Source organism: Xenopus laevis, chromosome 5L, assembly GCF_017654675.1.
Source record: "Xenopus laevis strain J_2021 chromosome 5L, Xenopus_laevis_v10.1, whole genome shotgun sequence".
Lineage (NCBI taxonomy): Eukaryota > Metazoa > Chordata > Amphibia > Anura > Pipidae > Xenopus > Xenopus laevis.
Genome location: NC_054379.1, coordinates 132,288,666 through 132,313,197, shown reverse-complemented (window position 1 = coordinate 132,313,197; position 24,532 = coordinate 132,288,666). Strand labels below are relative to the sequence as shown.

At 39.7% G+C, this 24,532-nt stretch overlaps 1 protein-coding gene across 1 annotated transcript in view; it reads right to left on the bottom strand.

Moving 5' to 3' along the window:
- The window catches only part of pxylp1.L (2-phosphoxylose phosphatase 1 L homeolog), a 45,671-nt gene extending 32,102 nt beyond the window's left edge, over positions 1 to 13,569 (bottom strand). The window contains exon 1 of the mRNA XM_018263834.2: positions 13,463 to 13,569. The gene's annotated coding sequence lies outside the window, so the exon portion shown is untranslated. The remainder of the gene's footprint in view (positions 1 to 13,462) is intronic.
- Between the last annotated feature and the right edge of the window lie 10,963 nt (positions 13,570 to 24,532).

Below are 24,532 nucleotides of genomic sequence, written 5' to 3'. Positions count from 1 at the left end.
AACTCTGAGGTGACTTCTAATATCCTCATATTTTGCCACAGGGGGTACTTAATTTATTAAAAAGAATTACATTGAAAAGAAATTGCATCACTAAGCTCCAATTATATAGTGAATAAAGTACCCCCTCTTGTAAAATATACGTATATTATAAGTTACCGAGGAGTTTCATGACCATATAAAAAGACGAGGCCGAAGGCCGAGTGTTTTTATACGGGTCATGGAACTCCGAGGTAAATTCTAATATCCTCATATTTTGCAACTGGGGGTACTTTATTTATTATAATACACAAATTTCAGTGAGTAATGTGACAGAAATGACATCAGAACTCACCGTTTATAACTGATGACATCAGAACTCACCTTTTATAAGGGTATAATTTACAGGATATTCATGGCTTTTGTGTATTATAAACGATTACATTACTAAGCACCTTTTATAAGGATATCATTAACAGGATACTCATGGCTCTTGTGTATTATAAACAAATACATTTTTTAAAAATGTCCTTTTTCTCTGTAATAATAAAAAAAAACAGTACCTTGTACTTGATCCAATTTTATAAAAAAAAAATGTTAAATGCTTTTCTAGTAGACTTAACATATGAAGATCCAAATTAAAGATAGATCTGTTATCCAGAATACCCCAGATCCCAAGCATTCTGGATAACAGGTTCCATACTGGTACTATGTTAAAGCCAGACAGCAGGAGAAGAAAGACAAACATATAAAGCTATGTGAAAAGGGCAATTACCTTTCATTATACTATCATCAAGCAACTGGCAACACCTATTAAAATACATACTGATAGTGTATCTACAGGGCTGGCAAATAGGCTATAAATCATATACAGTAATGCTGGAATGGAAAAAGTCCACTGCGAAAAAAACATTCAAAGGAGCGGTTCACCTTTAAATTAACTTTTAGTATGATGTAGAGATAGATATTCTGAGACAATTCACAATTGGTTTGCATTTATTATTATTAACAGGTTTTTATTTGGCAGCTCTCCAATTTTAGCAATCTGGTTGCTAGGGCTCAAATTACTCTAGCAACGATATTTGAATAAGGGACTAGAATATAATTAGGAGAGGGTCAAAGTAGAAAAATGTATAATAAAAAGTGACTATAACAATACATTTGAATTTGTTTTTTTAGATGGGGTCAGTGACCCCCATTTGAAAGCTGCAAAGAGTCAGCAGAAAAAGGCAAATAATTAAATATAACTATAAAAAATAAAAAAAAATGAAGACCAATTGAAAACATTAGGATTGGCCATTCTACAACATACTAAAATTGATCTTACAGTTGAACCACCCCTTAAAACATTAAATAAACCCAATAGGCTGTTTTTGCTTCCAATAAGGATTAATTATATTGTAGTTGGGATCAATTGCAAGGTACTGTTTAATTATTACAGAGAAAAAAGCATTCATTTTTAAAATGTTTTGTTTAATTAGAAAAATGGAGGCTATTGGAGATGGCCGTCCCATAATTTGGGTCTTTCTGAATAACAGATGTCATACCTGTACATATACAGTACATTTTAAAAACAGACGTTTTAGCTACATTATTGGAATAAGGATATTAAGACGCTCCACTCACAACCCAGTGACCCCCATCGTGCTAAATTCAGTCCCCCTGTGGTGGGGAAGGATAAGCATAAACACAATAAATACCATTTGTTTCAAAGGGTGCAGAGAGAATTCCTGATGGAAAATGTTCATTTTTAGCTGATAAATATGCCTGTGTGCTGTACAAGCAAGTGATTACCATTGATTAGGGAACACTCTATAATGAGTATTCCGTTGTCATCGTTTTTTTTCTGTAGAAAAGTCACATTGCACAAAATGCTCAGGCATCATCCTTAATCATTCTGCCAGGGACAACATAGGACATAGGACAACAGATGGAGCAACATACGTGCTGCCAGCTGAGAGCCTGAGATGTTTGCCTTATCGAGACAAGTATGGGATTTATTTATAATGCTGACATTTTCCGCACTGCTTAAAAGAGATTGTACTGTATATATATATATCCACGGTCACAGAGTTTTCTATTTAGTGAAGGAGGTTAAAAATGCTTTTAATGCTAAATATAGCCTCTGTTTACAGAATAAAATGCAGGTAAAATGTGACAGACCAAGCAGATCAATTCTGTCATTATATTAGATTATATACTGTACTTCTGTCTCCTCTATTGTTCTGGGAGACCTTTCCGCAAATAAAGGTGGCCATACACGGGCAGATAAAGCTGCCGATATGGGTCGTTTGGACCGATTTGACAGCTTATCTGCCCGTGTATGGGGGCTTCCGACGGGTCTTCCCGATTGATATCTGGCCACGATATCGATTCGGAAGGTTGGATTTTTACCCGACCGACCACTTGGCGCATCGTAACTCGATCGTTCGGCCATACGGGCGAACGCTCGAATTACCCCCGATATAGCCACGCAGTTTAGTGGCATATCGGGGAAAGATCCGCTCATTTGGCGATGTCGCCAAACGAGCGGATCTTTGAGTCTATGGCCACCTTAAGAATCTATTCCAGAAACACTGCAGGCTGCTGAATTGTTGGGTTTTAATGCACAAACTCTGCCCTGTGGGGTCTCCTCCTTTAGTAAATAAGACCCAGACCCACTGACCCTCACCCTCCACCAAACACATCCCCCTAACCAGAGCCACTACCCGACCCAGATCCTATAAGTTAACCTTACCTTACCTTACCTTCAGAACCGGAACCTCGGAAAATCAGAAGTGATGTCATCATAGTCCAGAAGTGATGTCACTCCGGCACCCATTCATTGAGAAAGGTGCCAAAAAAATTGCATACAACACTAGGGAGGATAGGAGGAGCCAGTCCCACATATTTGCTGAGAACCCTGTTGGGTTATATGCGGAATACCCACACATACCTTCCAACATTTTGGAAACAGAAAGAGGGACAAAAAGATTTGCCGTGCTGATTGCAGCTAAAAAATTTTGACCACACCCATTTTTGTGGCCACACACTCCTAATTGTCATGTCCATTTTACAAAATTTGGCAGGTTATGAAAGTTTGAACACATTTCTGGAGGTTTTATGTGTTATTACAGTTTTGCTAATGAAGGTGAATTGCCCTTTAAAAGTTTCCCCAAGAGACCGGCTTATCATAAATTGTTACAAAATTATCTAAGTATCTATTCTGGGCTCTCTGTCAAAAGCCAATTAAGTTAGAAACGTATCTTTTTCTGGCTGTTCAGTGCAGGAGATCACAGAGAAAGTCAGTATCAAACCCAGGACTGCGGATTGAGCTGTCAAAATCAGGACTGTCCTGCGAAATACGGGACAGTTAAGACTTGCGCGGTATGCCTTCATGGTCAAGGAATCAGGGATTTTCTACCCAGAACCCGACTGCTTTGCAGGTATTCTGCGAGTATTTGACCCGGTGCAGGAGTTTAACTTGTATTTTGATGGTAATTAAACTGCAGAAATCCACATTGGTGGCAAAACAATCCCACAGAGTTCATTTAAAAAATGTTTTTTAGCAGACATACATTATAGTGATCCAAATTACATTATTCGGGAAAACTCCCAGGTCCTGGGCACCTCCAAAATCATGGAAAGTAATAAGAGAAAGCTATCTTTTTGCATAACCTTTATAAGTGAAACTAAGCAGGGAAGCCTGTGAGTACTCATTTGTTTTAACATGCTGGGATTCTAACAGAATGGTTCTCAGAGAGTGCCTAGACCTGTACTAAACACACCTGCAAATACAGCTATTAGCAGGGTTGCCATCTGTCTGGTTTTGACCCGGATAGCCCGGTTTTTGGAAGGGCTGTTCAGGTCAAAACTGCCTGCCCGGTTTTCCAAAATAAAAAAAATCAGGCAGAATTCCCTGAGATTGATACGGTGATCAGCTAATAGGCAATCGCAAGATACATACATACAGTACATATTGCATATCTCCCAACTGTCCCGTTTGCATCGGGACAGTCCCGCTTTTGACAGCCCAACCCGCAGTCCTGCATCTGCACTGAACAGCCAGAAAAAGTTTCAAATTTAATTGGCTTTTGGCAGAGATCCCAGAACAGCTGAGCTAACAGGTGCAAATAAGATACTTTTTAACAATTTTGAGATAAGCAAATAAGTAATTGTAACAATTTAGATAAGGAGGTCCCTCAGGAAAAGTTAGATTTGCAGCTTAAAGGGCAATTCACCTTCATTAGCTAAACTGTAATAACTGAAAGAAAAAAACACAGAAATATGTTTAAACTTTCATAGCCTGTCAAATGAAAATGGTAATTAGGGGGTGTGGCCACAGAAATGGGCGTGGTCTTTTTTATTTCCTAAATGTTGGGAGCTATAATATTGTGGGAAACCGCCCCACAATGCCACCACCCCCACCATATAATCGGGCTCCCCCGTGATGTCACGGACTTAGCGGCAGGGAAAGGTTGTAACCCTAGGTATTAGATCCCTTATAGGGAAACCTGCTATCCAGAAAATAGGAAGGCCATATCCAAATGAGTCCATTTTAACCAAATAATTATATTTGTTTCTAAATTATTTATTTTTTCTCTGTACAGGTATGGGATCCATTATCCGGAAACCCATTATCCAAAATGTTACAAATGAATGGATGATCATCTTCCAGAGACTCCATTTTAATCAAATAATTCAAAATGTTCAACCATTGGGTTAGTTAAATGTTTTAATCATTTTTAGTAGAAAGTATTGAGATCCAAATCATGGAATGATCCCTTATCCAGAAAATTCCAGGTCCTGAGCATTCTGGACAACAGATCCCATACCTGTAATAATAAAAGAGTGCCTTGTTTGTTGTTTTTAAGGCCTGGTGATCCAAATTATGTAAAGATCACTTATCCAGAAAACAGGTCCCAAACATTCTAGATAATAAATCCCATACCTTTACTTCCAAACCCTGCCTAGAAATATACTCCATAATCTTAAAATGTTATCTTTGAACGCATGAAAAATGCCCAACATTAGCAATTTGCAGATAAAATGTATATACTCAGATTCTCCCAATATACTAAAATATATGCTTTTAGCCAGTAGTATTGATTTTGAAACAAGGCTTTGCTACTGGAAAATGAAAACTGGAAAAGGAAAATTGAATTCAAGCATCATTTAAAACATACAAGCCAAAGGTTGTAATGTGAGCCCACGTATTGGAAAACTGCAAAGCGAATAATCGATGGCTGTACTGAGGCCAGAAAACAAAGTGGGCTGAATGAATTATTTAACTCCCCCGTGTTTTCAGTAATAACTATTAAAAGGCTTTTCGTAGTAATCACTCTATATGCACAGAGGGATTAGAAGAGACAGGCAATTGATTTCAAATTGTGCCAAGTCTATGAGAGTTATTTCTAACGATTTGTGGTTTTCAGAATAATCATTCCCTAATAGTTACAGGGTAAAAATACGTGAGTGCATAAACACAAGGCATGTACCGTACATCTGTCCGACAAACCCCCAACTCTCTCGGACTGCATCCCAAAAAACAAAAATGAATCAGTTCACTGCCGTAGGAGCCTACAGTCCTGGGATCGACCTATAGCAGTCTGCACCCCCAGCCAATATTTGGAAGGATATAATTAAAGCCAGAGCTCAAGTTCTTCATTCATAAAAGTTAGAATTTATAAAAGCTGAAGCCAAATGAATGGAAAACAATCCCTGGTCAAAACTGTGGTATACTGTGAAATGAATTTCTGTGCATTCGGGGCACACACATACTTATAATTATAATTAAATAGCACATTCACTTGCCAGTAAGATGTGGAATTCCTTTTCATAATATTCTGATTGCAAAGCTAGCTCCAAGAGTCAAGCTATAATTCCACAAAATCCCAGTCTGTGATTATGCTGAACCACATCAGTCTGTGCTTTAAAAAATATATATATTTTTTGGTGAATTATAAGAACGCTGGATTCTTTAAAAAGACATTCAACGTTGAATCAGCTGGGAACCCCCATCCCGGCACAACAAATTGTGGTGTGCACAAAGAAAACAAAAAATTTAGCTTTTATTCTGACCTGTGCACACAGTTTTTAAAAATGCTCACAAAAGAATGTTTTTGCTCACAAAGCAATTAGAGGGTGCAAGGTATCTCTGTCTCCCTAGTGCGTTGTGGCTCCCTGATGTTCCCTAGTTTGAATGTCTGAATGATGTGCAAGCAAGGAGGCATTCTAGGAGACACTCATGTAAAATGCCCCAATTACTTTCTATTTTCTATGTGTGGCCTTTTTTCTAATATTGAAGTGTAAAGTGTCAACGTTCACCTTCTAAAGCAGCTCTGGGAGGGGGGGTCGCCGACCCTGTAAACTGTTCTAAATTGATACATTTAGTTGATACATTTCTTATCTTTGTCCCTGCTGAGCAGAATCTCTGGGTTTCATTACAGACGGCTGTTAGAATTGATACAATAGTTGCTAATACTCCAGAGATGCTGTTGAGAAATGTATCAACTAAATGTTGCAAAATTGTAACCGTTTCAAGTCTGCACCTGAATTACTGAGCTGCCAGACTCAAACACCAGAGACACAAACATTCAACTTTAAACTTAGATTTTGGAAAAACAATAAATAAATAATGGAAAGTAATTGAAAAAAGTCTTTATTTCTGGGGATCTAAAAACAACTGAACTGAAAAAAGTGCTTGGAAGGTGAACAACCCCTTTAGGCTCAGGCCACACTGGGCGTTTTGGGGAAATTTGGTCGCCTGGCAACTAATCGCATCTTTTTTGCGGCCAATCTCCCCAAACGCATTCCCTCACTCTGCGCTGGCTAAAATGAAAAAACGCCGGCGCTAATTACACGCGGCAATTCATTTTCTGGAGTCGCCCGAAGTTTGGGCGATTAGCGCTGGCGTTTTTTCATTTTAGCCGGCGCAGAGTGAGGGAAGAAGTTTGGGGAGATTGGTCACCGCAAAAACGAGGTGATTAGTCGCCAGGCGTCCAAATCTCCCCAAAACGCCCAGTGTGGCCTGACCCTTAAGAACTACACAGGCTCAACATCATCCCCTCATCATACCCAAACATTTTCATGGAAGAATTTGAATATTTTTCTATCCAAACCTGTTATCGCATATGCATTTCTGCTAAGGTAGGACTCTTGTCTGCTTCTAAATCTAAATTTTATAAGAAAAAAACTTTTACTTTTCACACAGACTCCGTGGAAATATTACTTCTTGGCACCTGGTTGTAAAAAATAAGAAAAAATGAAGAATGGAAGTGAAACTCTGTTAGAATATTCCTTGTTCTGCCACAGGTCATGATATTACTAACAAAAATGACATTTTGCTAAGTTCTAAGGATCTATAATTTATTCCTAGATGATAAGTAAGATAAATAAGAAGCATAGAACCACGGCGCCCACACATTTCTCCGACAGATTGTTAAACTGGACAGCTGTTGGGAGACTTCTCTTAACTCCTGACTGCCTTGGGAATGCCGAGCCACATGGAAGATGTTCACACAAGTTCCTAAATTGTTTCCATTACACGGATTCACATCTCAGTGGGACGGGCATGTTCCTTATGTTAAAGGAACAGTTGAGTGTCAAAATAAAAAATGGGTAAATAGATGTAAATATAAAATAAAACATGTTTCTAATATAGTTAGTTAGCCAAAAATATATTGTATAAAGGCTACAGTAACTGGATGTCTAACATAATAGCCAGGGGGATTCGGGGGTTCAGCCGAATCCAAAATAGTGGATTCGGTGCATCCCTACTGTTAACCAATCAGTGGAAACCAAGGAAGCTACAAAGCAGGAAGTAGTGTTCTGACTATTATGTTAGACATCCAGTCACTCCAGTCTTTATACATTAAATTTTGGCTAACTAACTATATTAGAAACATTTTTACACAGTCCATCTATTTAGCCAGGTGTGGAGATGCAGAAAAACCAGCTGATCTCTTAAGATCTGCAACAAACTGTGATTTGGGAGAGAACACTGCTAACATTGTTGTGTACATTAGACAACTGAGATTTTTGGATGCAAAGAATACTATTAGAGAGTCCGTCTCACTGGGGTAGTGTTAGGGTTTAAAGCATACCTCCCAACTGTCCCGTTTTTAGAGGCAGCTCAACCTGCAGTCCCTCTTTTGTACTGGAAAGTCCCGTTTTTCTCTGCACTGAACAACCAGAAAAATAAACAATGTTTCTAACTTAATTGGCTTTTGGCAGAGAGCCCAGAACAGCCACCAGGTGCACTTGGAAACTTTTGTAAGGAAATAAGTAATTGTAACAATATAAGATAACAGGTCCCTTGGGGAAAGTTACACTCACAGCTTAAAGAGCAATTCTCTTTCATTAGCAAAACTGTAATAACTGGGGAAAAAATCACAGAAATGTGTTTAAACTTTCATAACCTGCCAAATTTTGTAAAATGAACATGGTAATTAGGGAGTGTGGCCAAAAAATGGGCATGGTTAAAAAAAATTCCACACTACGTGCACCAACTTTTTTTTTATGGTGTATTATTTATTAATAAATCCCTGCAAATAATTCACTCTACCATGTAAAATCTAATTTCTAACCCCACAAGTGTACTTTTTTAGTTATAATAATGGTGTGTAGGCAGCCATCTCAGGTCATTTTGCCTGGCCATGTGCTTTCAGAAAGAGCCAGTGCTGCACTATAGAACTGCTTTCTGACAGGCTGTTGTTTCTCCTACTCAATGGTTTTTACTATTGAGTGTTGTTCTTATATCTACCAGGCAGCTCTTATCTGGTTACCTTCCCATTTGTTCTGCTGATGGGCTGCGGGGGTGGGGGGGTGATATCACTCTAACTTGCAGTGCAGCAGTAAAGAGTGACTGAATTTTTTCAGAACACAAGCCACATGACTGCTGAAGCAACACTATTATCTGATGCATTTTGAAAAAAAAAAATGTTTTCCCACGACAGTATACCTTTAAAGAACCAGTAACACCATAAAGTGATTTTTTTTTAACATATAAAGTTTCTAATCTGTCTAACCCGCTCAAACGTATAAACTATTCCCTTGCACCAAATTTCCTGTTTAGTGTGAGAATGTTTTATAGTCTGTAGTACTGATGATTCCTGTTGATGGGCCTGGTAAAATACTACATCCTTAGAAACCTGTGCCCTATTTCAACCTGAATGTCTGTTCCTCTCAGCTATGCAGCAGCTTATCTATATAAACTATACGCGAGTCTCTGAAGCAAACATGCAGTGTGTACATTATATTTAAATAAACAGAAAACCCTCCCAGTTCATCCCGGTATAGTTCCTTTAAAAAGCGAGTGAAACACCCCCTGGTGCTGGGTCCGGCTTTTCTTACTTACTCTGTTTCCTGTTACAATAAATTATTCGTTACTTTGCCCTTAGTTACTAGTGTTCATGCACCAGTCCCAGAAAATTCACAAAGCAGTGTAAGTTTACTGTTACAGTTAACACATGCTGCTAACAAGAGACACCAGCACAATCCTAAGAAACAAATATTTATTATTAAAGTTGCCTCCAAAACAGAATCAACTTTTTGTGGTTTACAGCAATTTCCCATTTTTAGTGGTTTCATAGATATTAGCATTTGCATATTTACATCAGGCATTGAAACCACCAATATCTACCAGAGACACAGCATGCAAGCACAAGGGGGATATTGAGCACTACATGTGCCATAGGCCAATTTCAGTTGAGAGGTATAGTAACAGACCACAAACCCGTCAGACAACACACTAAGGGGCTATTTATGAAAATCTGAATTTATCCCATCCGAAATATACTCCGACCACGTCCGCACGGGTTATTTCCCATTATTTATCAATACATATTCCTGAAAAATTCCAGTTTGGTAGAAAACTCAAACAAATAGTGAAAATCATCTGACAATTAGAATCATACAAATCTTCTGCCCAAAAAATCTGATTTGTTTCAGATTTTTGCCCAAAAACCACAAAATCTTTGGATTTTTGCACGAAACCCAGTACAGATCAGGATATCTTCGGGACTTTTCCCACTGACTTATATATAATCTCGGCAGGTCTGAGATGCCGGATTTTATGATTCTGACTTTTTTCATCCTCAGGGTATAATAAATCCCAAAAAAAATCAATTTTTTTCACTAAAAATATGCATTTTATAGTAAAAAAAAAAAACTTGAATTTTTCGAGTTTTTTGAATTTTTCGAGTTTTGGGCATTCAGACTTTAATATCTAACCCCTCTAAACCATACATTAGAAACATGAGCTCTGCATTCAGCTGATGGTCATACAATGACATCACATGATATTTCTGCATCATGATCAACAGAAACTGCATTTCTTCTTAGATGTTGGGCAACTGGGCCAAGAATAGGCTAAACTGGTGACTTTTGTAAGAAAAAGCAAATAGCGGAGCACTGAGGAGGCCAGTGTAAAAATTAAAAGTAGAAATGTATTAAGTAAGCATAAAAACTCCAATTACAGCAGCATAATACAGGTCCTGGCTGCCCGTTTAACGTGTTTCGTGACTCCCCGGCACTTCTGTCGGTGACTTTTGTAAGGCGTGTGCACCTACCTAAACTATGGGCCATATCTACAATCAAGAAGTTATCGAATACTTTCACAAAAAGTCACCAGCACTCCTTCATTAACCACAATAAAAAGCAGAATAAGTGTGACGCACCAATAAACACAGCTATTCAGATGTTTTCCTTGCACCAATTACTTATGGCACAGCAAAAGTATCCTGCAATTTCCCAAACTTCTCAATTATATGCACACAGCACTCCTGTTGCTAGAGACGTACAGTCATGGAGAGAACCACTATCAGATATCATGGGGACCCATAGTACTTAGTTGGTCCTACCTAGTGATATAAACCCATTGATCTGGGAGGTGGACACTGTCAACTAAAGCTGAGCATAAACAGCAAGATCATCTCATTTGGCCAAGGTCACCAAATCAGCAGATCTTTACATGACTTGGCCATTTATGCACCGGGCTGATCTGATTCAAGCTAAATATTTTATAATACCGGTATAGGATCTGTTATCCGGAAACCCGTTATCCAAAAAGCTCCGAAATACGGAAAGGCCATCTCCATTTTATTCTAATAATCTAAACGTTTCAAAATGATTTCCTTTTTCTTTGTTATAATAAAACAGTAAGTTGTACCTGATCCAAACTAAGATATAATTAATCCGTTTTGGAAGCATAACCAGCCTATTGGATTTATTTAATGTTTACATGATTTTTTAGTAGACTTAGGGGCAAATTCATCAAGGGTCGAATATCGAGGGTTAATTAACCCTCTATATTCGACTGGGGAATGAAAATCCTTCGACTTCGAATATCGAAGTCGAAGGATTTTGCGCAAATACTTCGATCGAACGATCGAAGGAATAATCATTCGATGGAACGATTAAATCCTTAGAATCGAACGATTCGAAGGATTTTAATCCAACGATCGAAGGATTTTAATCCAACGATCGAAGGATTATCCTTCGACCAAAAAAAGTTAGGCAAGCCTATGGGGACCTTCCCCATAGGCTAACATTGGGTTCGGTAGCTTTTAGGTGGCGAACTAGGGGGTCGAAGTTTTTTCTTAAAGAGACAGTACTTTGACTATCGAATGGTCGAATAGTCGAACGATTTTTAGTTCGAATCCTTCGATTCAAAGTCGTAGTCGAAGGTCGAAGTAGCCCATTCCATCGTCGAAGTAGACAAAAAAACACTTCAAAATTCATAGTTTTTTTTCTTCTATTATTTTCTTCTATTTCTTCACTCGAAGTTAATGAATTTGCCCCTTAATGTATGAAGATCCAAATTACGGAAAACCAGGTCCCGAGCATTCTGGAGAACAGGTACTTAGAGCGTATGGAGATAGCTCTCAAGAGAGGACCAAATCATTGCAACCCTTATCCAATGACACTTTCTAACATGCCTGAGCCTGATAGATATTTTGGCATATTTTTGCCAGATCTCAGTTAAGTAGGCCATCAGGAAAACATCTTCCCGATATGCCTACAATAGCACCCCAATTTAAGTACTTGTCTAAACTAGCAATGCCCTGTTACACCCAAACACACACCCCACCTCAGGCTAAGCCTATTTCCCAACAATCTCCACCTCTTCCAGGTATGCCTGGGCCCGAACTATAACTATATACCTATATATCACAGCCCTGTGCAGCTCTCCTGGATCAGTTTTACACCTGTGCATCACTGGCTACAAATATAAACAAGACGGAAAAAGGATTTCAATAATATAGGAATGCAAAAGAAAATTGACCATAAATTGGTGCCAGCAGGTCAGGAGTGGAGTAACATTGTTATAGACAGTAAGTGACTTGTTGTATGAACACAATTTTCTTTTCCTTTTAACAGGCTGACCTTCATTCTATAACTTCACTAAAAGTACCTCATGGATAAAGTCTATGCACCCCAGCATTTTGGACTGCAATTGCAGCTGTTATGTATATCAAAAGGCAAACTATATGAATGTGTGTACATTGTTACAGTAATACAGTAATTGTATCAACACAGAGACAAACAACAATAAATATACATTGTAGTGATGTATGGCTTGACCTGAAACTCAAGGGTTTACCAGCAGGTCGGCCAGGTTTGGGTTGAAATTTGGATGACCATTGCAGATTTGGGGCCTCAGACACAGCACTTAGAGCAGGAAGATGGAGGTATGATATGGGTGCGGGTCCTACGATGGTAACATTTTGTGAGTAGGGTTGGATGTGGGTCCAGTTTTCCCTGACCTGCACATCAAATATACTCAGCTACAAAGACTAAGCAGCACATGATAATAGGTATAGGAAGGTCTCTGTCCCACAGAGCTTACAATCTAATTAAACTGAGTGTCTTAAAAACATTTAGCGATGCATTTCACTGACATAATGTCTGGTCTTAATTAGATAATATCTATGTATATAGAAAAAATACTGTGTGACCCTGTTGCGCTGCTTCTTTACTCATTTGTCATTGGACCTTCTGGCTAAATGTATTTGCTAGTAACCACCCCCCCATAAAGCAATTAGTAGTGCCCGTGCTACACACTCACTCAGCTCCAGACCACCCAGACTGGGAATGGTGAGTTGTTAGAGGGGGTTGATTTCCAGTACATGAAAGGCAGGCTACCTTCAGCATTCCAGCTGTTGCACTACCCCCATACACACACACTATTTCCTCTGACACGCTGGGAGCTGTAGTTGTGCAAATGCTGGAGTGCCTATTTCTATACTAGAGAGTCAGCCTTACAGGCAAGCAAGTATGCAGATCACTAATGGTCGCTCAGTCCACATTATAGTCTATAGTGAGCTCCTATCTCTCTCCCAGGCACTAGTGATCACTCAGCAGGCAGCCTTCCATTCAGTGTCAGCGGGAGACAGTGCAGGGGACTCCGCAGACATACAAAGGAGAGGTTCCCATGTGAGTACTCGCTGTGCATGCTGGGAGGCATAGGGTACTGGCTATAAGTACAAGGGGGATCATTGCCTACCTGGCAGTCTGATCGCTGAGCCCGGTGATCCCTGACACAGCCTGGGAGGAGGGAAGAAGATGAGAGAATGAAGGGAGGGAACTGAGCACAGACAGGAGGAGGAGGAGGGAAAGAGAAAGAGAGAAGGGGAGAGTTGAAGGAGTGGAGGAGGGGCGGGAGGCGGAGACACAAGGGAGGGAGGAAAGAGTGCACTCACTGACTCACTGACTGACAACATGCTGGAGTGCAAAGAGGAGGGAAAGCTCCAGTCAGTTCTGGACTGGGAGTCAAAATAGGCCCTGGCATTCCAAGTACACAGACACCCGAACAGTTCACACCAGACCACTAAATAGTGACTGTTTATGGCATCTTTCAGCAGCCTCTCTGGCATTTGCCAGAATCCTCAGATTACCAGTCCAGGCCTGGCTCCAGCCATAGCAATATGAATAACCGGCCATAATCCCCACCGGTCTCACCATAGAGCAAGTGTGAGGGGCCCCAGGCACTGCAGGAAAACGGGCGGCAAAATCGGAGGGGAAGTGTAACTCTAAATGTGCTTAAACTACAACATTCAACATCTACCAACAGCTTTTCTGTTGCACATTGCTGACATGAAGTATTAATATGTAACTATTGTTACTCAGGGAAGTATCTTTTATAACAAGGGATCCCTGAGATACAAGGGGCCCATGGGAGAAGGCCTTTCATGCTATATCCAACCGAGAGTCAGAAAATATTATTAAAGGGCAACTCCCTGTGTTATCTGTGGAATATGTGGCCAGTATGACAGTATGTAAATATATTCACAAAGGATGACATTGTGTTTGATATTGTCAGTATAACCTGCGACCCTCCAACTGCTAAACAAGCACAAAATTCTGAGAGTTACAGTTAAATAACAGCAGGAGGTTGGGCATGATAAATGTGAATCCCCATCTTTCCTTCTTTGCCAGGGGCCCCCTTTCCGCCTTCATATCAATGAATGGTTGCTAGGATTATTTGGACCCTAGCAACCCGAATGCTGAATTTGCAAACCTGAATAAAAAGATAAATAACAAAAAAAAAAAAAACCCCCCACAAATAATAAAAAAGGAAAAGCTGTTGCAAATTGTCTCGGAATATCACTCTCTCACATCGTATTTAAAGTTAACACAATGTGATATTGCTCAGAAAATGAAGTTAGGGAACAAAGAAGAGTTTCTCTAAGCAGAACATCACAAGACTGTGTCCAGTCAGCTGAAATAAACAGCAGGTGTCGCTGTTGTTTCAAATTCATTATGTTGGCATTGTAAAAACTACCAGTACCTTGAAAGAACAATGAATATAAACTATAAAAGAGCACTGTACGCAATTTTGCATTTACTTTTTGAGGAATTATATCTCTTTTAAAAATCCTATACAGGTATGGGATCCATTATCCGGAAACCCATCATCCAGAAAGCTCAGCATTACCGAAAGGTCATCTTCCATAGACTCCACTATAATCAAATAATCCAATTTTTTTTCTCTATAATAATAAAACAGTACTTTGTACTTGATCCCAACTAAGATATAATTAATCCTTATTGGAAGCAAAATCATCTTATTTGGTTTATTAACGCTTACATGATTTTCTAGTAGACTTAACGGGGTGGTTCACCATTGAATGCCGAATTCTAAGCAACTTTTCAATTGGTCTTCATTATTTATTTTTTATAGGTTTATAATTATTTGCCTTTTTCTTCTGACTCTTTGCAGCTTTCAAATGGGCGTCGCTGACCCCTTCTAAAAAGCAACTGCTGTGTAAGTCTACGCATTTATCGTTATTGCTAATTTTTATTACTCATCTTTCTATTCAGGCCCTCTCCTATTTATATTCGATTGTCTTATTTAGGTTGATGCATGGTTGCTAGGGTCATTTGGACCCTAGCAACCAGATTGCTTAAAATGCAAATTGAAGAACTGCTGTATAAAAAGCTAAATAACGCAAAAAACACAAATAATAAAAAATGTAAATCAATTGCAAATTTTCTCAAAATACCACTCTCTGCATCATATTAAAAGTTATCTCAAAGGTGAATAACCCCTTTAAGGTATGAAGATCCAAATTACAGAAAGATCCATTAAGATGAAAAGATGAAAAATACCAAATGCAAAGCTGCTTAGAATTAGCCATTCTATAACACCCCTTGTAAGGGTTAATATACTAAAACTTTTATGGATTCAAAATAAAATTCAACTATTTTCCTTTTTTATTTGGCCCATAGAAGGCACTTTCAAAATGTCTTGTAGGTGAGGTGACCTTCTCTGTGCAATTGTGGTTGCATATCCTTAAATATAAATGTAAACATATATATATATATGCATATAATTAAAGGGGTGGTTCCCCTTTCAGTTACATCTTAGTTCGTTATAGAATGACCAATTCTAATCAACTTTTCAATTGGCCTTCATTATTTATCTTTTATAGTTTTTTTAATTATTAGCCTTTTTCTTCTGACTTTTCCAGTGTTCAACTGGGGGTCACTGGGACTTTGTATTTGTATTACTCCTCTTCTATTCAGCCCCTCCTATTCACATTCCAGTCTCTTATTCAAATCAATGCATAGTTGGATCTGGATCTTTATTCATCTCTCCAGTCTCTGTACCTTTCTTTATATCCCACCTATTACCCAGACACTTTGGGCTCTTAAGTATGGCCCTGCATTCTTGTATAGAGAGCAGAAGTTTCTCTGTGAGGCTGTACCCAACAAAGTGCACTGAAATGCAAAGGATGACTGTACCCTTCTCTTTCTGTAAATACATATGATAATGTGACTGGGTATTCCAGGCAGACAAAGCCAAAAGATCCTATGCACTTTCCCATATTAATGCAATATTGTTGGGCAAAAATATTATCCCCAACCAAAGGTGCGGGCTTATAGAGGTTGGTGGTAACAATAGTATATAATAATAGCTCCCAGTATGAGCTGCCATGTTGGGGCACACACATATGCATAATGAGAATATGCCATGACCAGAGCCGGGCCAAGCCGGGCAGGCGCTCAAGGCAGCCTGCCGGCTGCTGCGCCTACTGGATGCGCGCTTCAGTGCATGCGCGAAAAGATGCTTCTGCGTATAAAGACGCTTTTGCACATGCGCCAAAAGATGCTTCTGCGAATGCGCGAATCGACGCATGCGCACTCGCGTACTCGTACAGATGGGAACAAGTGGGCGATCAGCAGAGAAGGGACCGGACTAGGGGTAGGAGTAAGTACGAGCCTGGCGCCCCTCCATCTTTGCGCCCTAGGCACGTGCCTACTCTGCCTACCCCTAGTTCCAGCCCTGCCCGTGACTTGCTCATTATGCACATACGTGTGACATCAGAAGAGCATTATGCACATGTGTTGTGTACGACATGGCTGTTGGTGCTGGCAGGGGACAATTTTTTTTTAAATAACTACTGTTACCCCCAACTGGAGTGCGGGCTCTCCACACCTTTGGTTGGGGATAATATTTTTGCCAAACAGGTGCCTTTTAAGGATATTACGACAATAACTTAAATCTACTGAAAAATGCCCCCTCCACCTTTAAACAAAATAAGGATTGTATGTCTTTATATTACAGTATATGCAAGTATATACACAATCCACATTAGTCCCTGTCACAGTAGAGCTTACAATCTAAGGTTCTTCTCTCACACGCACAATATGGTTAACTTTATACAAGGTTTCCAGGTTGTTAAGGTTGGCTGAAGCGAGCCAAAAGGAAAATGGTCTCAGTTGCATTGAGGAGAAGGGCGGCTGAGTGGAGTCAGCGGATGGTGATGGGCTACAGAAATCACATGAGTGTGAGTGATAACGATGTGAGTAATAGCAGGTAAGTAGGGAGCTGATGGTTAAACAAGCAGACAAGAAACAAGTGCAAGAAATCTGCGTGTATGAACCGTATCCCATGAGAAGGTGTGTGTCATGAGTCTTAAGTGTAATATAAAGGCAGGTCTGGGCAGCCTCACCTGTAATAGAGCCACAAACTCTCCCAGCCTGACACCTCAGCTGCTTTACTCAGCACGTTATAGCAGAATGCACAGCCCAGAACCATCAACCTGAGCTTCTAGCTCCTCCTAGTGCATCTGCTGAACATGACTACTATTTAATTATACATTGGTAGTGGCCTTACATATTCAGTGGGGTCTGCAGGGTTTTTACCTTTACTCGGTTTGCTCTGTTTATGTACAAGGTTCCAGGGACCCCATATAAAAGGACACAGTGCTAATCTGCCTTTCTGCTAAATGTTCATACCATGGGGCAAATTCACTAAGATTCGTAGTTGCGCCAGCGTCCGCTTCGCCGCACTTCGCCAGGCGAATTTTCGCCAGCGCTACGCAAATTCACTAAAATCCAAAGTTGCACTCAGGGGAAACGAAAGGTTGCAAAGTTGCACTAGCGTTAATTCGCCAGGCAAAGCGAAGTTATGCTAGCGATGATTAATTTGCATACGGCGCCAAATTGAAGTTACAATGGAGGTGTATGTAGCATCACTACACAAGCCTGGGAAACCTTCAAAACATCAAATAACATTTTTATTTTGCCCTACACATGTGCCCACTGTATAGTTTAGGTGCCATGAGTTAGGAAATGTAAGGGGGAAGGAGGGTAGCCCCAAAAATGTTTTCGATCTTTTTCAGCCTATCAACCATAAAAAAAGAGAAAAAAATTCAACTTTTTTTGAAGCAATCCCTATCTACTCTATTGCACTTTGCCTGGTCTGAGGTGGCGAAGGAAGTCTAGGGTAAAAGTTAGCGTTCAGAAAAATGCGCGAGTCAGTGAATTTGCATAGTTACGTCCGTTGCGCAAATTTGCCAGGCGTAAGGGTGCGAAGTAACATTAGCAAATTTACGCCAGTGTCCGTTAGTGAATCGTTAGTGTTAGGCGCTTCGTCCTTTAGTGAATTTGCCCCCATGTGTGATGTTGGATAGAACCCACTTTATCAGAGTAAGCCGTTCCCATTTGTTTCTCCTAAATAGGAAAATATATGTTTGGAATTGTAGCTCAGCAACAAGAGGGGCACCAAAGGTTGCTAATACAGTATATCTATCTAGCTGCCCATCTATCTGTCTATATAACACTATAAATATAATTACTTTTCTATTTCTCAGCAGGCTGTTTTAGAGGAAAACATTTGCCTGCAGTGAGAAGCGGGATGTCAAATATATTCAAATTTTCTTAAATGTCCCAATATATTAAAAGAAAAGGTATGCTGCCTATAGCGATAGCAATGTCCATCTATCTAAAAATCTATCTTTTATCGATTAACCTGCAGCTGCTGATCAGCGATAACTGATTTGAGGGCAAGTCATTTCCTAAACAATGTTACCAAAGTCTAATGGAATTCAAAGGGACAGTGAATGGGATTTGTTGGGCTACAGCACCACCTAGCAACACACATGCACTGTACGGCTGATCTGCGAGGAGCTTCTTTTCCTGTTGCCATTAGTTTATTCGTTAGTGATGCAAAGAATCCAGGATTTTTCCGAATCCCAGCAGCACTTATTGCAGGATTCCAATTGTGCCAAATCCTAGGTGTTCCACTGAATTAAATCCGAAGCCTTAAAATCATATGACTTTACAGCTCTGGACAACAGGATGTTCAGAATTAATTTTAATTTTAAATGTATTTTCTTTATGTAGGGGCATATACAAAAGGCAAACTAAGTATTGAATGCGTCAATAGTTTTCTCAGTAAATATATTTCTAATGGGGCTATTGACATGAAATTTACACCAGATGTCAGTAACAACACAAGTAATCCACACAGACAAAGAAAACAAATAAATCCATACATTAAGTTATGTGTAATACAGTGGAATGACACGGGGATTACATATTGAACACGCTTACTGAAATTTATTTAATACTTAGTAGAAAAGCCCTTGTTGGTAATGACAGCTTCAAGACGCCTCCTGTATGAAGAAACTAGTCGCATGCATTGCTCAGATGTGATTTTGGCCAATTCTTCTACAAATTCCACACATTCTTGAAGGTTCCAGGGGCTCCATCTATGAACTCTGATCTTCAGTTCTTTCCATAGACTTTTAATTGGATTCAAGTCAGGTAATTGACTGGGCCATTCTAGGAGCTTGATTTTCTTTGAAACCAATAGAGAGTTTACTTGGCTGTGTGTTTGGGATCATTGTCTTGCTGAAATGTCCTCCCTCGTTTCCTCTTTGGCTTCCTGGTAGATGGCAGCAGATTCTTATCAAGAATGTCCCGGTACATTTTTCCATTCATTCTTCCTTCATTTATATTAAGTCTACCAGAACCATGTGCTGAAAAACAGCCCCTCACTATGATGTTCCCACCTCCAAACTTCACAGTATTATGATGTTTTCGGGGTTGTGTGCAGTGCCGTTTCTCCTCCAAACATGGTGAGTACAATTCCATCCAAAGAGTTACATTTTGGTCTCATCTGGCCAGACTATGTTCTCCCAGAATTTCATTGGCTTGTCCAAATGCAGTGCAGCAAACTTTAAACGAGCTTCAACATGGTTTTTCTTCAGCAGTGGCCATGTCGGTTGAGTGCATAACTTATTGTTTCCTTTGAAACAACTGTACTTGTGAAAGTTCTTTCTGAAGCTCTCCGTGAGTGATCCTTGGCTCTTGGACAACTCTTCTGATTATTCTTTTGAAATCTTGTGAGAAGCACCTGGTGATGGCTGGTTTAGGGTAAAATGATGTTCTTTCCACTTTAACTGTAACCAATGCCATTGGTATGTTTTGCAACAATAAGGTTGTGAAGGTCTTGAGATGCTTCTTGTGATACCTTGGTAATGAGAAATATTTTTATCGGCCATCAATTAGGACTAAACCAGCTGATATTAATTTGCACTGATAGGGGGCAGGATTGCTTTCTAAATACTGACAGAATTCAGCAGGTTTCTTGGATTTCCATGCTTTATTACGCCTCCTTTTGTTCATGTGTTCTGTACTTATTCCCTGTGTATTTCCTTTATTACACATAATTTATGGATTTATCTGTTTTGATTTCTTTGTATGTGTGGGTTACTTGGGTTGTTTCTCAACATCTATTGTAAATTGCATGCCAATAGCCCCATTAGAAATATATTTACTGAGGAAAATATTGATGTGACGTGTTGACGTGCTGTAACCCTAATAAACACATACTATACGAGAATAGCTTGAAAGGGGGGGTGGAAGCAGCGCCTCATCTTTTGGGCATGGACATTCAGAATGACACCTATAGGAAACATTAGAGGACTCAGATTCTCACTTTTACTGATTCTTACTTGCAAGATATATGTTAATGATGCTATATGCTTTTTCCCAGGGCCAGGACAAGGGTAGGCAGGATCAGAGAAGATGTTTATTGAAGTTTATAAATGGTTTATTGTTCAGCTACATCGCTGTATCTGACATGCACTGTATCCCAAGGATTTACCCGCACCTGCCCCAGAGGGAAGGCACAGATTGCATTTTGCTGACAGCCCCTGGTTTGGGCTCTGTGCATATAACAGAACTGGGTCTAGGCATTTTTATCTTCTGTAGAGTGAGATATTTAATAATAATAATAATAATAATAATAATAGTACTTGCCCTGTGAGTATTAATAAAGTCATACTGTTGCTAGTAAATTGTCTTTATATTCTATAGCAGTAGCCCATTTTGTTATTGATAATCAGTGGTTAGTTACCCTTAATTGTTATGAGCAGGGCTACCCACTGGGTGAAGGTTCTGCAGTGCAGCAAACAGTTGCCCCCCCATCCTGGTAGGAAAAGCTGAGCGGTGTCAGCGCTTGCAGGTTGTGCCACATGCACTGTGGGAAGAGGAAACCATGTATGGGGCAGATAATCCCTACTGTGATAACATTGTCAAGTGGCTTCGCTACATTGATGATATCATCATGGTATGGTGTAGCACCAAGGAAGATTTAATTGGCTTTCTTAATTATGTATCCTCATGACATTCAATTCTCTATGCTGTATCACGTGGAGCATATTGATTTTCTTGATCTGACTTGAATAAGTTAATAGTGCTGCTCCAGCAGAATTCTGCACTGAAATCCATTTCTCAAAAGAGCAAACAGATTTTTTTATATTCAATTTTGAAATCTGACATGGGGCTAGACATATTGTCAATTTCCCAGCTGCCCCTGGTCATGTGAATGTGCCTGCACTTTAGGAGAGAAATGCTTTCTGGCAGGCTACTGTTTTTACTTCTCAATGTAACTAAATGTGTCTCAGTGGGACATGGGTTGGCACTTGAAGCACTTTGTTTTCTGAAATCGCCCGAAGTTGCCTCACAAGGAAAATTCGGGCGACTTTGGAAAACAAAGCACTCCGAGTGCCATCCCGCTGGCGATTTACATTCTAGTGTTGATGGAAAAAAGTGGAGGTAATCAGAACATCAAATTGTTAAAGGGTGGTTAACTTTTAGTATGTTATAGAATTGCAAATTCTAAACAACTTTTCAATTGGTCTTCATTATTTATTTTTATAGTTTTTGAATTATTTGCCTCCTTCTTGCGATCCTTTCCAGTTTTCAAATGGGGGTCACTGACCCCATATAAAAAACAAATGCTCTGTAAAGCTACACATGTATTGCTATTGCTATTTTTTATTACTCATCTTTCTGTTCAGACCCTCTCTTATTCATATTCCAGTCTCTTATTCAAATCAATACATGGTTGTTAGAGCAATTTGGACCCTAGCAACTGTATTGTTGAAATTGCAACCTGGAGAGCTGCTGAAATAAAATCTAAATAATTCAAAAACCACAAATAAGGAAAAATAAAAAACAATTTCAATTTGTCTCAGAAGATCACTCCCTACATCATACTAAAAGTTAATTAAAGGTGAACAGCTCCTTTAAGATTGGAATCAAACTGGATTTATAGGTTGAGAACAATAATACCTGAGGGAATGGGCATTTTGGGGAGACCTTGGGTGTTGTGGTCTTGAGCAAACAAAACACTTGGGAAATGCTCCATAACCCACAGCAGGGGGAATATTGCCAGTGGGTTACTTTGCCCAATGGCGTGAAATGCGTCAGGAGGGAGTGGCTGACATGAGGCATGCAGACAGGGGGAACACACTTTCTTATGGTATGTTTTGATGTAATGCCTTTATACCGATTTTCTAAAAAATTTTATATGATTTGCTGTAGTGATTTTGCACAAAGAAATGTCTGAAGTGAGTCACTGTGCATGTTTCATTGATTATTTGCTGAGTGCTGTTGGACTCTTGCACAGTGCTCACTTGTAGATGGCTTATATCCATAATATTAAGTCTGTGTGTGTGATACAGTAGGTTATTGCCAGACATACAGCACCTCTCTGCCAACAGAATCATAGAAAGTAGGAGGAAGCCAGGGATGCCTACAAACAATGTGTCATTATTCTAACTGCCAACTTAAAACACCGGTGGTTATTTGTTATTAGTTATTTGGAGGCAGTGCCAGACTATAGTGTATATTATAAACTTTTGTAAGAGCTATGGGATATTGTGATTTTCAGGTGCTTTCACAACATGGTTTTCACAAAGAACACCCCCAAATTATTATTATTATTATTATTATTATTAACATGTATTTATATAGCACCAACATATTGCGTAGCACTGTAAAGTAAATGTGATTATACAACTAAATCATATGAATTATATACAGTACATATAACATATGGAGTTACATACATCACAATCAATACCGGTACAAAAGGTGAGGAAGGCCCTATGCAGAAAGAGCTTACACTCTAAAGGGAAGGGAGTAATTACAAGGTGTGGGAGTGGGCAAGATCAAATTAAGTGGGTGAGAAATGTGGTACTGTATGTGGTGTTGCGTTTGGTAGTTAAGCAGAGTGAGGGTAGGCTTCTCGAAAGAAGTGCGTTTTAAAAGATTTCTTGAAAACAGAAGGGTTGGGAGAAAGTCGGACAGACCGTGGGAGAGAGTTCCAGAGGAGGGGTACAGCCCTTGCAAAGTCTTGAATGCGAGCATGTGAGGAGGTAATGAGAGAAGAGTTGAGTAGTAGGTCAGCAGAGGAGCGTAGTAAGCGGTTGGGTGAGTATATAGAAATGAGTTCAGAGATGTAGGGTGGGGCAGAGTTATGAAGTGCTTTGAAAGTCAGTGTCATTAATTTGAATTTGATTCTGAAAGGTAATGGAAGCCAGTGCAGGGATTGACAGAATGGCGAGGCAGAGGAGGAGCGCTTGCTGAGGTGTATGAGCCTCACAGCAGTGTTCATTATGGACTGGAGAGGTGACAGTCTCTGGAGGGGAAGGCCAATTAAAAGAGAGTTACAGTAGTCTTGACGTGATATGACGAGAGAGTGAATAAGAATTTTGTCAGCATCTTGGGTGATAAATAATTGTATTTTGGATATGTTCCTTAGGTGGAAGTGACATGATTTAATAAGTGACTGTATATGAGGAGTGAATGACAGGGCCTGGGGAGAGGGGGTGATAGTGGAATTGTTAGCTATGATGGATACTTCCGGGATGTTACTGGTGTTAGTTGGAGGAAAGAGAACCATTTCAGTTTTAGAGAGGTTTAATTTAAGGTAGCGTTGCGACATCCAGGTAGAGATAGCGGACAGGCAGGAGGAGACATGAGTTAGGAGTTCTGGGTTGAGATCTGGAGATGAGAGATAGATCTGAGTATCGTCAGCATAGAGGTGGTAGTGGAAACCATACAAGTTGATTAATTTGCAGAGGGAGGAAGTATAGAGGGAGAATAGTAATGGTCCTAGGACAGTGCCTTGAGGAACTCCAACAGAAAGAGGTAGGGGAGAAGATGCTACTCCGTTGCAGGAGACACTGAAAGAACGATTGGAGATGTAAGAAGAGAACCAGGACAGGGCTGTGTCACGAAGGCCAAGCGAATGGAGGGACTGGAGGAGGAGAGGGTGATCTACAGTGGCATATGTATCTGAGAGATCAAGCAGTATTAGTAGTGAGAAATTATTGTTGGCTTTAGCGGTTAAAAGGTCATTAGTTAGTCGAGTCAGGGCAGTTTCTGTGGAGTGTTGTGGCTTAAAACCAGATTGTAGGGGGTCCAGCAGGTTATTGTCAGAGAGGAATGAGGTTAGTCACCCTATACTGCACCTATCACTCCCAGCAAT